The following is a 15,700-nucleotide window of genomic DNA, read 5'->3' as shown; positions in this document are numbered from 1 at the left end:
GAGCGAGGGATGACCCGGGGTACGTTCGATACATAACCAAGGCTCGGGCTACGCTCCCGAGGTACCCTAGGACATTTCTGGGACCAGTGGGAACGATCTTGTAACGGAATCCCATCAGAGGGAGGCATCGAGCCCTCGAACCCCGTCAAAAGGGGACCGGGTCCGGCAGATCACCCGCAGGTACTTTTGGAGCGCGCCTCCGGGCCTCTAGCCGACCCCTAACAAATGGGGCACGGGCGTCCACTCGGATTACTCGTTAGCAGCTCACTGGAGACACCATGTTCGGCACCCTCCAAGGGCAACATGGCGCTTTCCCCCCTCCTCCTTGCGGAAAGGAGACGCAGGGGCGTATGTAAAAAAGTCGAGTCTGTCCTTGACTGTCCTCTCGCCCTGTGCGGAGGCTCGGGGGCTGCTCTCGCAAACCTGGCTCCGACCAAACCGTTGACAGCGTCAACATACCAGCCCGAGAACTTGGGACCCGACCGTGCACCCGGGCTACGGCCAGCTCACATGAGGGAACGACCAAGCATTGTGAAATGCATTAAGACCTCGAAGGAGTCAAACCACTCCTCCGAGGCCTCGGGGCTACACCCGTCGGGTGCGCTCGCGCGCACCCATCGGAACAAAACGCAACCGAGAAAGGCTGGTCCCCTTGCAAAAAAGTGCGACAAAAGCCTCCAAGCGAGTATTAACACTCCCTTCGAGGCTCGGGGGCTACTGTCGGGGACCATAATTAGGGGTACTCTCAAGACTCCTAAATCTCAGCTGGTAACCCCCATCAGCACAAAGCTGCAAAGGCCTAATGGGTGCGATTAAATCAAGGATCGGTCCATTCGAGGGACACGATCACGGCTCGCCCGAGGCCCAGTCTTCACCAAGAAGCAACCTTGGCCAAGTCGCCACGCCAACCGACCGAATCGCAGGGGCATTTAATGCAAAGGTGGCCTGACACCTTTATCCTGACGCATGCCCTCCAGTCGACAGAGCTGAAGTGACCGTAGTCACTTCGCCGCTCCACTGACCGGCCTGACAAGAGGACAGCGCCGCCTGCGCCGCTCCGACTGCAGTGCCACTCGACAGAGTGAGGCTGACAGCAGCCAAGTCCGGCCTCAAGCGCCATAGGAAACTACGCATCGCCCGACCCCAGGGCTCGGACTCGGGCTCAGCCCCAGAAGACGACGAACTCCGCATCGCCCAACCCCAGGGCTCAGACTCGGGCTCAGCCCCGGAAGACGACGAACTCCGCTTCGCCCGACCCTAGGGCTCGGACTCGGGCTTAGCCCCGGAAGACGACGATCTCCGCATCGCCCGACCCCAGGGCTTGGACTCGGGCTCAGCCCCGGAAGACGACGAACTCCGCATCGCCCGACCCCAGGGCTCGGACTCGGGCTCAGCCCCGAAAGACGACGAACTCCGCATCGCCCGACCCCAGGGCTCGGACTCGGGCTCAGCCCCGGAAGACGACGAACTCCGCATCGCCCGACCCTAGGGCTCGGACTCGGGCTCAGCCCCGGAAGACGACGAACTCCGCTTAGCCCGACCCCAGGGCTCGGACTCAGCCCTGGCCTCAGCCGACGGTCTCTGCCTCGCTCGACCCAGGGGCTCGGACTCGACCTCGGCCTTGGAAGACAGACTCGACCTCGACCTCGGAGGAGCCTCCACCTCGCCCAACCCAGGGCTCGGACCGACCATGTCATAGGAGGCGCCATCATTACCCTACCCCAAGCTGACTCAGGCTACGGGGAACAAGACCGGCGTCCCTTCTGGCTTGCTCCGCCAAACAAGTAATGATGGCGCCCCGCATGCTCTATGACGACGGCGGCTCTCAGCCCCCTTACGGAAGCAAGAGGACGTCAGCAAGGACCCGACAGCCCCGACAGCTGTCCTTCCGCCAGGCTCCAGCGCTCCTCCGACGGCCACGACACCACATGAACCGGGTGCCAAAACCTCTCCGGCTGCCACGATGGCATGTACTTAGGGCACTAGCTCTCCTCCGCTAGACACGTTAACACACTGCTACACCGCCCATTGTACACCTGGATCCTTTCCTTATGCCTATAAAAGGAAGGTCCAGGGCCCTCTTACAGAGGGTTGGCCGCGCGGGCAAGGACGGGACGGCGCTCGCGTAAGGCCGCTCGCTCCCTCCCGCGTGGACGCTTGTAACCCCCTACTGCAAGCGCACCCGACCTGGGCGCGGGACAAACACGAAGGCCGCGGGTTTCACCTCTCACGCCTGTCTCCCTCCGGCTTCTTCCCCCCCCCCTTCGCGCTCCGTCTCGCGCCGACCCATCTGGGCTGGGGCACGCGGCGACAATTTACTCATCGGTCCAGGGACCCCCCGGGTTCGAAACTTTGATAGGGTGCTTCGGCTTCATGATAACATAGCGCAGTTGACGCGTCCATCAATTTATAGAGGGCTTACGCGGTGGTGCTCAATTTGGCCAAGCAGTGCTGGCGGCCGGAGGGGAGAAAGAGTACTAGCGCAACGAAACAGGTGGCTTTCACCGTGGCGGCTCCTCCAGCGATCACCGGACATGCGAAGCATGGTTAGCCGCGACGTGGTAAAGCGTTTGGACACGCGGCGGACGACAGGGATGACTCAACGGCGGTGATATCTTATCTGATTGACGATGAGCAAAGGGGGGAAGTGCGGCGGCTAGCCGGATTGGTGTCCAGCTCAACGGCGGTGATGATTTTTTCTACCCCGTGACGTTATCCATTTACCCTGGGCACGAATCAAAACGCCGGCGGCACGAATCACGGCGGAGATATCATCAGCGGCGAGGTTCTGAACCTTTTCCTTCTGGGGCACTGTACCATGGCGAGCTCCATTCAGTGCACCTGACAGTCAATCTTTGAGCTCGATTTTGTCCTAAATTCATATGGCAACAAAACCAATGCTCTGCGGCAAAGTTGTAGCCCTACAAACCATCTTCATCTTTCACTAGTACAGATAAGCTCTATAGTGGCGGTCGTAAACCTATTTACAGTGGCGTTTTTCGTAACCGCCAGTGCTAGGGGTCAGTAGAAATCACCATTTTTACAGGCGGGTAACTGAGAACCGCCAGTGGAAATCGATTTTCACTAGCGGTCGGCGTAATAAAACCGCCAGTGAAAATCATTTCCAGGAAACATAAAATAGATTTTTAAAATAGTAAAAAAATATTTTTATTAGGGAGACCTCGCGGCCCGCCCACCCACCTGTTCGTCTCCGTCGAAGTTGCAGGTCGCGGAATTTTTCGTGCACTACACAGTTGCTAGGAATCGAACCCCTGACCTCAGCCTCACGCGTACCCTTCTCTATCACTCCGGTTATGGCATGCTTTGTGTTTAGTGTGTAGTTTTGTTGCCCACATATTACAACTAACTGAGTGTAAATTGCTTGTTTGAGACCGTAAACGAATTCAAATAAAACAGTTGTCAACTACAAAGTTGAATAATTTTTGAAGTTCTAAAACTTTCATTTTGACACTTTTTTCATCCGAGGTCGTTTGCAAAATTTGAATTTTAAATTTGACAAATTTAGATACAATTTTTAAGAGCCGAAATGATTTCAAATAAAAAAGTTATCAACTATAAAGTTTTATAATTTTTAGAGATCTACAACTTTTATTTTGATAGTTTCATCATACGAGGTCGTTTGAAAAACTCGAAAAATTAAGGATAAAAATGATTTCTAGTGGCGGTTCCTTAAGAAAACCGCCACTAGAAATCGATTTCTACAGGCGGTTTCTTAAGAAAACCGCCACTAGAAATCATAGATTTCTACTTGCGGTTTTCATAAGGAACCGCCTCTAGAAATACGATTTCTAGTGGCGGTTTTCTTAAAAACCGCCACTAAAAATAGCACAGACGGTTGATAACTGAATCCGCCTATAAAAATATAACACACCGCAGGCTTTGAGTCTTTTTCTACTAGTGTTTGTTATAGCATCCCTAGATAGTTTCTCACTGGATCATGGTCGAAATGGCTCTCAAACTCGGTTCTAGGCCACTGTCAGTCTGAAATTCAGACTTCAACAGCCTGACAACCCATTTTTGGGTGTAATTTTCTCCAATTTCTTCATAACTCCGATGCTTACACTCTTAATCAAAGTTGTTCTCCTTTCATAGAGCTACAAAATTGATGTGGTGACTTAGGGCAAGATCCCTTTTGTTTGAAAGTTACAAGGTCACAAAGATGAGCACATCACACTGAAATTTAGACTTAGCCAAAAGAGTTCAAATGTGGCTCTTTTGCAATTAAGTCCAAAACTCACGGTTCAAGTTGCAAATCTTCATAATTGTGAACCATATGACTTAAGACCCCATACTTTACTAGTTTTTGCACTTTAGTCCAAAAGTGCACTGATTTTGCACTTAGGCCCCTAGGGTTTGGATTTAGGGTTTTCCAGGGTCCTTTTTAGGGTTTTTGGTATTTCAAGGGTGTGAATGTAATGTAAGTCCCTTCTTAGTAACATTTTATGACTATTTTTCTTAAGCTTAGGGTTTTATTTATTTGGGTTTTGTTTTACCCTTCAGATCCCTGTTTAGGGTTAAGTATCCTACACTAGGGTCTTATTTAGAAAATACCATAACAATACAACTTGTTTGAAATTTTTACCTAGTGAATGCATCCTAGGTGTATCAAACATATGAAATGCTAATGCTGATTATGTCATGCTCAAATTTTAGTGACAGTAACACCAGGGGTGTTACACGCTGCTCTAATCCGATTCTCCCGTGCAGCGCCCTTAGACGTCGGAACTGAACGAGGATAAGTTGGCAGGATAATAGGGAGATAAGTTCAGTCGGTTCACTATTACTTAGGTGCACGTTGTTATCATATCCGCATGTAACGCCCCCGGTCGAGTATATAAGGCCTACGGGGCACCCAATCAAACAACTCACTCATTAGCCGTCTACTCAGCTCTCTAGCATCCCTCATACTAGAGAACTCCCCTGTAACCCACCACATAAAAGATCCACACCAGGAAGCAGGGTGTTACGCCTCTCTAAGCGGCCCGAACCTGTATAAAATTATCCACTGTCTCTCGTGCATCTAGCACGAACCATCGAGCTACAGTCGATAACACCGTCCTACTCCAAAAAGCACCTCGAGGGGCAACCCCAGGTGCGCGGTCGGACCCAAAACACCGACAGCTGGCGCGCTAGGTAGGGGGTGTGTCACTGATCCAAGCTAGCTCAATGGCCATCACTTTTCAGCACAAGATCGCTCTCCGCCCTGGATCCGTGTTCCGCTTCGGAACCATCTCATCCGTGGCAGACGAAAAAGGGACTCTGCATCGCATAGCAGATCTGCGGGAGAGAAAACCTTCTTCGATAATCTCCGGGAAAGCTAGAACAAAGTAGGAAATAGTGCAACCTCCAGCGCTCCGAGCGAAGACTACCTCCTACAAGCCAAGAGCGGAGAATTCGTTCACCCGAAGAACCCTGTTGTCCACCTCATCCACAGAAAAATGGACGCGGATTACAAGGAAAAAAGAAACAAACGAGATGAAGGCTCGTCAAGCTGCCCTTCTGGTACCTCCACCCTCAAAGGAGAACATAAAGAAGCTTGTCGTCACGATAACTCCGTTCTACCCCGACGTCCTCTTCATCAGGGGAGAGTGGAATCGTCCCCCGTCTCCGACGACGAACCGACTGCGCCCGGGGAAGAACCTCCTCAGCGGGAAGCTCACCGACGAAGGAACCGACGCCATAATGTCCGACGACATCATGAAGCCGGAGAACGGGACCCGACGTAGCCTGTATCACGAGATGAGATCTCGGAGGTGGGAGAAACTCTAGATGAACGAGTCTTCAGGGAAAGGAGGAACTCCCGCCGATGTGATCGTCAGCAAGCTCAAGAGCAGGCCGAGCAGGAGGCAAGACAACGTCGAGAGAACCCTCTCTTCGGACGAAACCTAAACCCCAACTTCGCCCGAGCCATGAACACACCGCGCGAGGTCGGTGGAGTGTTGGCCCGGATAGCCGATGGCCTCCTCCGGACTCCAGACGCCAAGGGCTATCGGCGGCTGCTCACTCGGGCAGCTAACCATCTTCTACCTCTCGCTCATCCTCCGAGCGATCTACGACACACCATCAATAGCCGACGGGACGCGCGGAGCTCCATCAATGCTTCGCGTGAACGACGACATGAGAACGAGATTCGGCGCCGAGAAGAGTATGATCAGGATCACGACATCCCTGCACGAAGTCAGGCCACCAGGGTTGAATCGGCAATAACTTCAACTGGCGGCACGACCCGGGGACGATCGAGGCAGCACATCGACAACTCCCCTCCCTGAGACCAACACCACAATCGTCGACAGGAGGACACGTGTGGAGTATCGGCGCTCACCCTGTGTCTCAGGGCCATTCAGTGGCCCCCTAACTTCAAGGTCTCCAACGTCGACAAGTACGAGGCTAAGCAGGGCCTGGGAGGCTGGTTGGCCGTCTATACCACCGCTGCCCGGGCCACTAGGGCAACTGAAGATGTGATGACTGCATATTTGCCTATCGTTCTTGGGCAAGATGCGCTGCAATGGCTACGACACCTGCTCCAACACTGCATCGATGATTGGAGCGACTTCAGTTGGTGTTTTATCGCCAATTTCGAATCCCTCTCCGACAAGCCGACACAACCATGGGACCTCAAATCCATCAGGCGCCGAGGGGATGAGACTCTCCGGTCATACCTCAAAAGGTTTCAGACCATGAGAAATCGTATCCCCAAGGTTGCGGAAGCAGCAGTGATCGAGGACTTCTACCGGGGATCTAATGACTCGGCCTTCGTCCGAGCCATACTGCAAAAGGTGTCGACTACCTCCGAGCAGCTATTCAGGGAAGCGGACCTCTACATCACCGCCGACGAGCGAGCTCAGGACCTCATCGGAGGAATGAAGCCCACACCACCGGCACCACGACGCGACGTGAACACCCGACAAGTGTTGGGAGAAGGGGCATCGCGAAGAAGTCCACGCCGCCGGACCACCCGTCTCTCGTGCCCGAGGGGCACCCCGCGGAGGCGAACGAACATTGGACGACATCCTCGACGCCCAATGTCCGTACCACAAGGACATGCACCACACCCTTCGAAACTACAGAGACTTCAAGCACTCCGTCGGGAACGGCCGACCCTTCCAACCTCTGCCACCTCCCTCACCACGAGGAGGACCCGGAGAACCTCGACAACCCTAGCAGCAGGAAGGGGGAGGAGGCGGAGCATTCCCGCACGTCGATGGAGAAGTCAACATCATCTTTGGCGGACACGGTTTGCAAGAGAGCAAGAGGCAGCAGAAGCTCAACGACCGTTAGATACTGGTGGCGGCCACCAGACCTCCCACCCCGTATTGATGGTTCGAACACCCGATCACCTTCACTTGGGCAGATCAGTGGCTCAACTTCGATCATCCGGGCAAATACCCGCTCCTCGTTGATCCGATGATCTGAGAGAGCAGGGTAAAGAAGGTGTTAGTGGATGGGGGAAGCAGCATCAACGTCACCTTCCCCCGGACACTCCTAGGCTTGGGAGTCGCACTCAAAGAGCTCCACGAGTCAGACACTCCTTTCTTCGACATTGTGCTGACTGAAGGAGAGTACCCACTCGGACACATCTACATGCCGGTCACCTTTGGAACTCCAGAAAACTACAGAACCGAGTTCCTGAGGTTCGAGGTAGCAAGCTTCGACTGCGGATACAACGCTATCATCGGTAACCAGGATTGGCGAAATTCATGGCCATTCCGCACTATACATACATGATATTGAAGATGCCGGGACCACAAGGAATCATCACTGTGCGTGCTGACTTCCAAGGTGTCGCAGAATGCTTCCGAGTGGCCATTCAGGCGGCCCTCACCACCAAACCATCGATGACTTCTTCCGCGCAGGCGAACTCAAAGCCTGAGGAGGACCTCGCGGTACCTGCAAATGAAGCTCAAGCCATGACCTCTATGCGGCTGACTGAGGAAACGAAAAGAATCAACCTCGGGTTCGCTGATGTGCGCAAGTCTGCCATCATCAGCTCCAGCCTGGATGATAAATAGAAAGGCATGCTCGTCCAGTTTCTGCAAGATAACCAAGACGTATTCGCATGGGCAGCCTGCGGATATGCCGGGAGTCCCGAGAGAACTAGCCAAGCACAAACTGAAGGTCTATCCCCAGGCGAGGCTGATCCGACAAAAGTTGCGTCGTTTCATGCCCGACAAGAGAGAAGCTATGCCGAGCTAGCCCGCTTAGTCACAGCAGGGTTCATTATAGAAGTACTACATCCTGAGTGGTTAGCAAATCCTGTTCTTGTACTAAAAAAGAATAAAGTGGATTGGCGCATGTGCATCGACTATACGGATCTCAACAAACACTGTTCGAAGGATACCTTCGGACTTCCTAGAATAGATCAAGTGGTAGATTCAACCGCCGGATGCTCTATGCTTTCATTCTTGGATTGCTACTCAGGATACCATCAAATCAGCTTGGCAAAGGAAGACGAGGAAAAAACAACATTCATTACCCCGTTTGGAGCCTTCTACTATACCTCCATGTCGTTCGGCCTCAAGAACACTGGAGCGACCTACTAGAGAGCCATTCAAACATGCTTAGCCGATCATTGGGACAAGCAGGTAGAAGCTTATGTTGATGATGTAGTGATTAAGACAGAAAACTCAGAAAACTTCATTGAAGATTTGCAGCTGGTCTTCAACAGTCTGAGGCGATATCGGTGGAAGCTCAATCCAGAAAAATGTGTCTTTGGAGTGCCAGCAGGGAAGTTGCTCGGATTCATTGTCAGCCACCGAGGAATTGAAGCTAACCCGGAAAAGATCAAGGCTATCATGAGGATGGAAGCGCCACGGTCACAGAAGAAAGTGCAAAGGCTTACTGGATGCATGGCAGCTTTAAGCAGGTTCATATCAAGGTTAGGAGAAAAAAGCCTACCATTCTACAAATTGCTCAAGAAGGTGGACAAGTTCTGGTGAACCTCAGAAGCTCAGGAAGCCCTTGATGCACTGAAGAAGTTCCTGACCACACCGCCAGTGCTAAAGCCGCCACGCCGAGCCACGTCAAACCAACCGACAGAAGATCTGCTGTTGTACATCTCTTGCACGGCTCACGTGGTGAGCACCGTGTTGGTAGTCGAGCGGGCAGAGGAAGGACACGAATATCCAGTACAACATCCCATCTATTTCATCAGTGAAGTTCTGGGACCCTCTAAAAAGAAGTATCCTCAAGTTCAAAAACTATTGTATGCAGTACTTTTAACTGCACGCAAGCTCCGTCACTACTTTGACGACCACAAAGTCATAGTAGTCACCGGGTTTCCAATAGGGGATATTCTCCACAACAAAGAAGCCATTGGAAGAATAGCTAAGTGGGCCTGCGAGCTAGGAGCTCACGACATTGAGTTTCGGCCTCACACCACAATAAAGACCCAAGCGCTAGTTGACTTCGTATCAGAGTGGACTAAGCAACAACTACCAGATAACCAGATAACCCGGAGACTGCAGAAGTATGGCGGATGTATTTCGATGGCTCGCTGAAGCTGCAGGGAGCAGGCGTAGGGATCCTCTTCATTGCCCCTAGAGGTGAAGAACTCAAATATGCTCTTCAGTTGTTATTCTCAGCATCCAATAATGCAGCAGAATATGAAGCTCTGATCCATGGATTAAACATTGTCATATCACTGGGCATTAAGAGGTTGATGGTATACGGAGATTCACTGGTGGTCATAAGTCAGGTAAATAAAGAATGGGATTGCTCGAATGACTCTATGGGAAAGTACTGCACAGCCGTTCGAAAACTGGAAGACAAATTTGAAGGGCTGGAATTTCATCATGTGGAAAGAGATCGCAATGCTGCAGCAGACGCATTGTCGAAACTAGGATCCAGTCGGACTCACGTCCCACCTAGAGTTTTCGTCCAAGAGGTGCCACACCCAAGCATTTCCTCAGATCAGGCAGGAGAGTGCAATGTTTTGAGCCAGCGAGAGTCAGACTCTAATGACTGGAGGGAGCCTATCATCAAGTATATAAAGAACAAAGAGGAACCGGATGATAAAGCTGCAGCAGAACGCATCGCAAGGCAGTCAGCCCACTACACCCTCATTGGGGATGCACTGTACAGAAGGGGCACAACAGGAGTCCTCATGAAGTGCATTCCTTCGGTTACTGGGAAGCAACTGCTAGATGAGATCCACGCCGGATAGTGTGGGATACACGCAGCATCTAGGACTCTGGTTGGGAAGGTCTTCAGGTCTGGTTTCTACTGGCCGACAACAAAGAGTGATGCAACCGAGTTAGTCCAAAGGTGTGAAGCTTGCCAATTCTTATCAAAGCAGCAACATTTACTAGCACAGCAACTGCAGACCATACCCGTAACATGGTCATTTGCATGCTGGGGACTGGACATGATTGGACCCTTCAAGAAAGCTCAGGGAGGATACACTCACGTGTTGGTCGCCATTGACAAATTCATCAAATGGATAGAATACAAACCCATTGCTTCTCTAACTTCAGCGAAGGCAATGGAATTCATACAAGATATAATATTCAGGTTTGAGATATTGAATAGCATCATAACCGACCTAGGATCCAATTTCACTAGCTCTGAATTCTTTGATTTCTGCAAACAATGGAGCATCCAGATCAAATATGCATCAGTATCACATCCAAGAGCCAACGGTCAGGTAGAAAGGGCTAATGGAATGATACTAGAAGCACTCATGAAGAAAGTCTTTGACAAGAATGAAAAGTTCGCGGGAAAATGGATCAGAGAGTTGCCGTATATAGTTTGGAGCCTAAGAACTCAACCTAGTCGAGCTCTGCATGGAAATACCCCTTTCTTCATGGTTTATGGTTCAGAGGCAGTGCTACCTGCCGACCTCAGGTTTGGGGCACCAATGCTGGTCTTCGAAAACATAGCTGAGGCAGAGGCTACCAGACTAGAGGATATTTACGTATTGGAAGAAGAGCGATTGAATACAGTAATTCAGTCAGCTAGATACTAGCAAACCTTGAGGCGCTATCATGACAAGGCTATACGACATCGATCCTTTGTAGTGGGAGACTTGGTCCTTCACCGAATTCTAACGGGGGAAGGACGACACAAATTGTCACCACTATGGGAAGGACCATTTGTAGTAGCGGAGGTCACTCGGCCAGGATAATATCGGCTTACTCAAATGGATGGCACGGAAATAGGGAATTCATGGAATATAGAGCATCTCAGGAAGTTTTACCCTTAGCAAGATTTCAAAAGCTATCGAGGCAGCATTGTATTCTGTAATTGGAAAATACATCATCAATAAAAAAGATTTCATTCTCAAGGGCACTCAAACTGTTTATTACCAATCAGCACGCTTACTCGGCATAGGGTGACCACTATACCCTACTAACGGATCAATCGGCTTAAGTCGGCAGTGACTTAAGATGGTGCAACATGCTCGCGCTTACTCAACTTAGGGTGACCACTATACCCTACTAACGGAGCAATCGGCTTAAGTCGGCAGTGACTTAAGACGGTGCAACATGCTCGCGCTTACTCAACTTAGGGTGACCACTATACCCTACTAACGGAGCAATCGGCTTAAGTCGGCAGTGACTTAAGACGGTGCAAGATGCTCGCGCTTACTCAACTTAGGGTGACCACTATACCGTACTAACGGAGCAATCGGCTTAAGTCGGTAGTGACTTAAGACGGTGCAACATGCTCGCGCTTACTCAACTTAGGGTGACCACTATACCCTACTAACGGAGCAATCGGCTTAAATCGGCACTGACTTAAGAAGGTGCAACATGCTCACGCTTACTCGACTTAGTGTAACATGCTCGCATTTACTCATCTTAGGGCGATCTCTATGCCTTACCAGCTGATTAATTAGCATAAATTAGGAAAAGATTCCAAAACCAGCACACCACACTTACTTCTACAATCATTCATGACAACTAATGAATTCTAACAACAGAAACAAAACGTTATAGTTTTCAGCGCCAATAACACATTCTAATATCCTATCGAATATTCAAACACGCTGACCACACACACATATAGTTCACAAATGCATTCAGTATCTTCTAAACACAGCAAAACATCTCTACTTGGCAATGTCTTTCGCAGGAGCAATCGAGGAGGAAGGGTGTCTCGAAGCATCAGGTGTAGCCTTGACGTTCGTAACAATGTCATCAGGAACAACTACATCAGGCCTTCTCATCATGATTCGCCCCGCGTGAATGGCTTTGTCCATAGCCTTGTCACGTTGGGCCTTCAGAACGGCGCAGTTGTCCTCTGCAACCTTGGCAGCCAGTCGAGCGGCCTATAGCTCCTGGGCGACTGATCTCTTGGAGGCACGCAGATCTTTGATGATGGAGTCCTTGCTTGACACCAGCTGCCTGAGCTGCAGGGTCTCATCCTGGGATACTTGCAGTTCATGACGATGATGATCCAGATCTGTCATATTAAAGCGGTGGCTCCTCTCCAAGATGGTTAGGGAGTTGCTGGCGTCACGATACAATCTATCCAGATTATCACGAGAAGCCGCAAGTGTTTGTCTTTCCTCCTATAGACAAAGATCAACTCTCAAGCATCTATTAAGCAGTAAAAGCATGGCAGATCCAACTGAGTAAGTTTACCTCGTTAGCTACCCTTTCAGAGTCAAGCTGAGCGTTTAGAGAATAATTCAAAGAACGTGCGTCGTCTAAAGAAGCAGAAACCCAAGCCATGTCAATCTGACCTTAGGAATACTTCTCCTCGAGCTCAGAGTACTGTCAGGTCGAGTCGGCTTGGTGCTGGAGATGTTTCTCCTCAAGGTCAGAATACCGCCGGGCCATATCTGACAAAAAGTAGTTGAAGAAGGATACATGGTTAAAAACAAATTAATCAATCAGCCAAGGGAGAAACAAAGATACCAACCAGCATTTGACACTTTCAAATCAGCTATCTGCTTCTAGAGTAGCAATGGATTCCACTGCGCTAGAGACAGAGCTCCTTCTGGGATAGAGGCACCATGTGATTTCAATTGAGCAGACATCCCGTCAACCAAAGCCTATTATTAAAAACAAATGAGTACAAAGAAAGTGATTCACCAGGAGGAATGATAGAACGAGAAGAGCTAAGTTACCTGAAGATTAGAAAAGAATGAAGGCAACCCCAAGTCATGAGAAGCCATGTTGAAGCTTGACGAAGGAAGATCAACTGGAACAATCTGAAGAGCATCGTCGGGGGTTGATTCAGCTCCACTAGCAGATATCAGAATTCTAGCATCCGGCTCGCCGACCTCTAAGGCGACCCGCTTGCCCGAAGCTAAAGAAGTATACATCGCCATCACTCCATCAGATCATGGTGGAGACGACCCGACGTGGACGTTCATGGAGGTGTGAGATGGAGAGCTCGCTCGGACACCCTCGGGGGCTGGATTATAGCTCGGGCGCTACCCACCGGAGCCGAATCACTACCGGCAACACCCTCAGGGGCTGGGTTGCAGCTTGCGCTACCCACCAGAGCCGGGTCATTACCGGCGACACCCTCGGGGGCTGGGTAATCGCCAACATCACCCTCGGGGTTTGGGTTTTCTGCAACGGCCACCTCTGAGGCTAAAGGATCCTCAATCACCTCCATGGGAGTCGGACAATCCTGACCAACCGCTTGACACCGAAGACTGCCTTCCAAAGTCGACAATGCACGAGATACCGCCTGGGATACCTCTAATCCCACGTCTGGAGCGTCAGAGCAAACATTCATCATATCATCAACAGTCGGTTCCAACATCATATCTTCAGGAATAACATCCTCAAGGGTCTAATCAAAATCTGTTATAGATAAATCCTGAAGGCTAACAAGAGTAGACAGAGCTGGAGAAGGAATATCACCATCCCCTCTATTACATATGTAACGCCGGCTATTCTTGCGAATTAGCGGAATTTCTTCTTCCTCTTCTTTGTCTTCATCAAAAATGCGGACAAAAGATGGTGCAGGATCACACCCATTGGGCTCAGCTTCAACAGGATCACACCCATTAGGGTCAATTGGTGCATGGTCACACCCATTGGGGTCAACCTCAGTAGGTACACCACCAGTGGGGTCAACTTCAGTAAATACCTCTATTGGTACTTCTTCGCAAAAAGGAGCAGAAGGTCTAGCATCCTGATCCAAGCACGACAGTCGCTGAAGCTGTCTCTTTTTCTTCTTCTCCTCAGCAGGCGCAGCTGGACGACTGACTTGGCGAAGACGCTTTGGGCGAGTACCCCCAGGCTTCCGGGTATCCACTGTTTTGACAGTCTTTGGTATAACCGCAACAGCCATTGTTTCAGTAGGGGCCGAATCAGAAGATTCCCCAACCAACATGTCGAGCACAACATTCATTTCTACATCATCTGGACTCGCTGGCATCTCAAAATGAACTTGCCTCTCATCATTGGGAAGATCACAAAGAGAAGCAACCAAGACCTCAATATCTTCGGGAGAGGGTTGCACTCTAAGACCTAGACCACTATCACCAGCAGGAGGATTGGACACAAAATTGAAAAAGGACTTAGGAGGTGGCAAATTCCAAGCAGAGTAGGCAACCACTCATCTCCTACCACGGTCACTGAACAGTCGCAAATATTCAATAAGCAATTCAAATCGTCTGGAAACAAGTCAGGCAGCAGACACTGTTTCACGTAACACGACACCCATTGGGACTGAAGTCAACTGCTTGGACGAAATGATTACACCATGCGGTCACATCAAGTTACTACTCAAGGGTAGTTCGCTAAACGCTCAGCGCACAAAGCCATCCCTTGGCTACACCCATTGGGGGGACATCCAGGAATTTTCAATAGATTTTCCCAAGCAGTCACATCCATACAGTATACTCAATGAATGTATCAAGACAGAAGGAAGATATCAATAGAGATTGGAGGAAAGCCAAAAATAGCTGATGAAGTACAAGTCTAATCAACAGAAGCATTGAAGCACGAAGCGAAATGAAGACCAGCCAAGAGCCATCTACCGGATGTCCAATCTGTCGCCGATCAAATAAATTTCAAACCTAACAGGACATGGGTAGACCGCGTTGCTGATCTCAAATGCAAAACCATATGCTGATCTCTAAAGCATAAAGTTGATGATATAATGCTGAATTCTAAGGCATTCGACGAAGATAAAATGATGATTTCTAAAAGCATGAGATGAAAACCTTTGAGTGGATTATTTTCATTAATCCACTCAAAGCTCGGGGGCTACACCCATTGGGTGCACCTCCGGTGCACCCAATGAATCATTAACCCCAAAAGACAGAATGCTGATCTCTAAAGCATGAACTAACGATAAAATGTTGATGTCTAAAGCATGAGATGAAGATAAAACAATGATTTCTAAAAAGCATGAGATGAAGACATTTGAGTGGATTATTTTTAGTAATCCACTCAAAGCTCGGGGGCTACACCCATTGGGTGCACCTCTGGTGCACCCAATGAATCCTTAACCCCAGAGAACAGAATGCTGATCTCCAAAGCATAAGCCAGAGACAGAGCACCAATTTCTGAAGAATAAAGCGAAGACCGATGAATAATGACAGAAGAGGATAACAGAAGATCGTTTTTACCGAGTTACTCAGAGTTTAGAAGCAACAACTCGATAGGCATATTTTCAAAGCATTCCTTACCAAAATCAAAAACTGCAAGCTGGACCTAGAATCTTTGGGCCGATTATTTCAAAATCAACTCAAAGATTGGGGGCTTGTGGA

This window comes from Zea mays, chromosome 2 (genome assembly GCF_902167145.1).
Source record: "Zea mays cultivar B73 chromosome 2, Zm-B73-REFERENCE-NAM-5.0, whole genome shotgun sequence".
NCBI classification, from domain to species: Eukaryota; Viridiplantae; Streptophyta; class Magnoliopsida; order Poales; family Poaceae; genus Zea; species Zea mays.
This window is presented reverse-complemented; position numbering follows the sequence as displayed.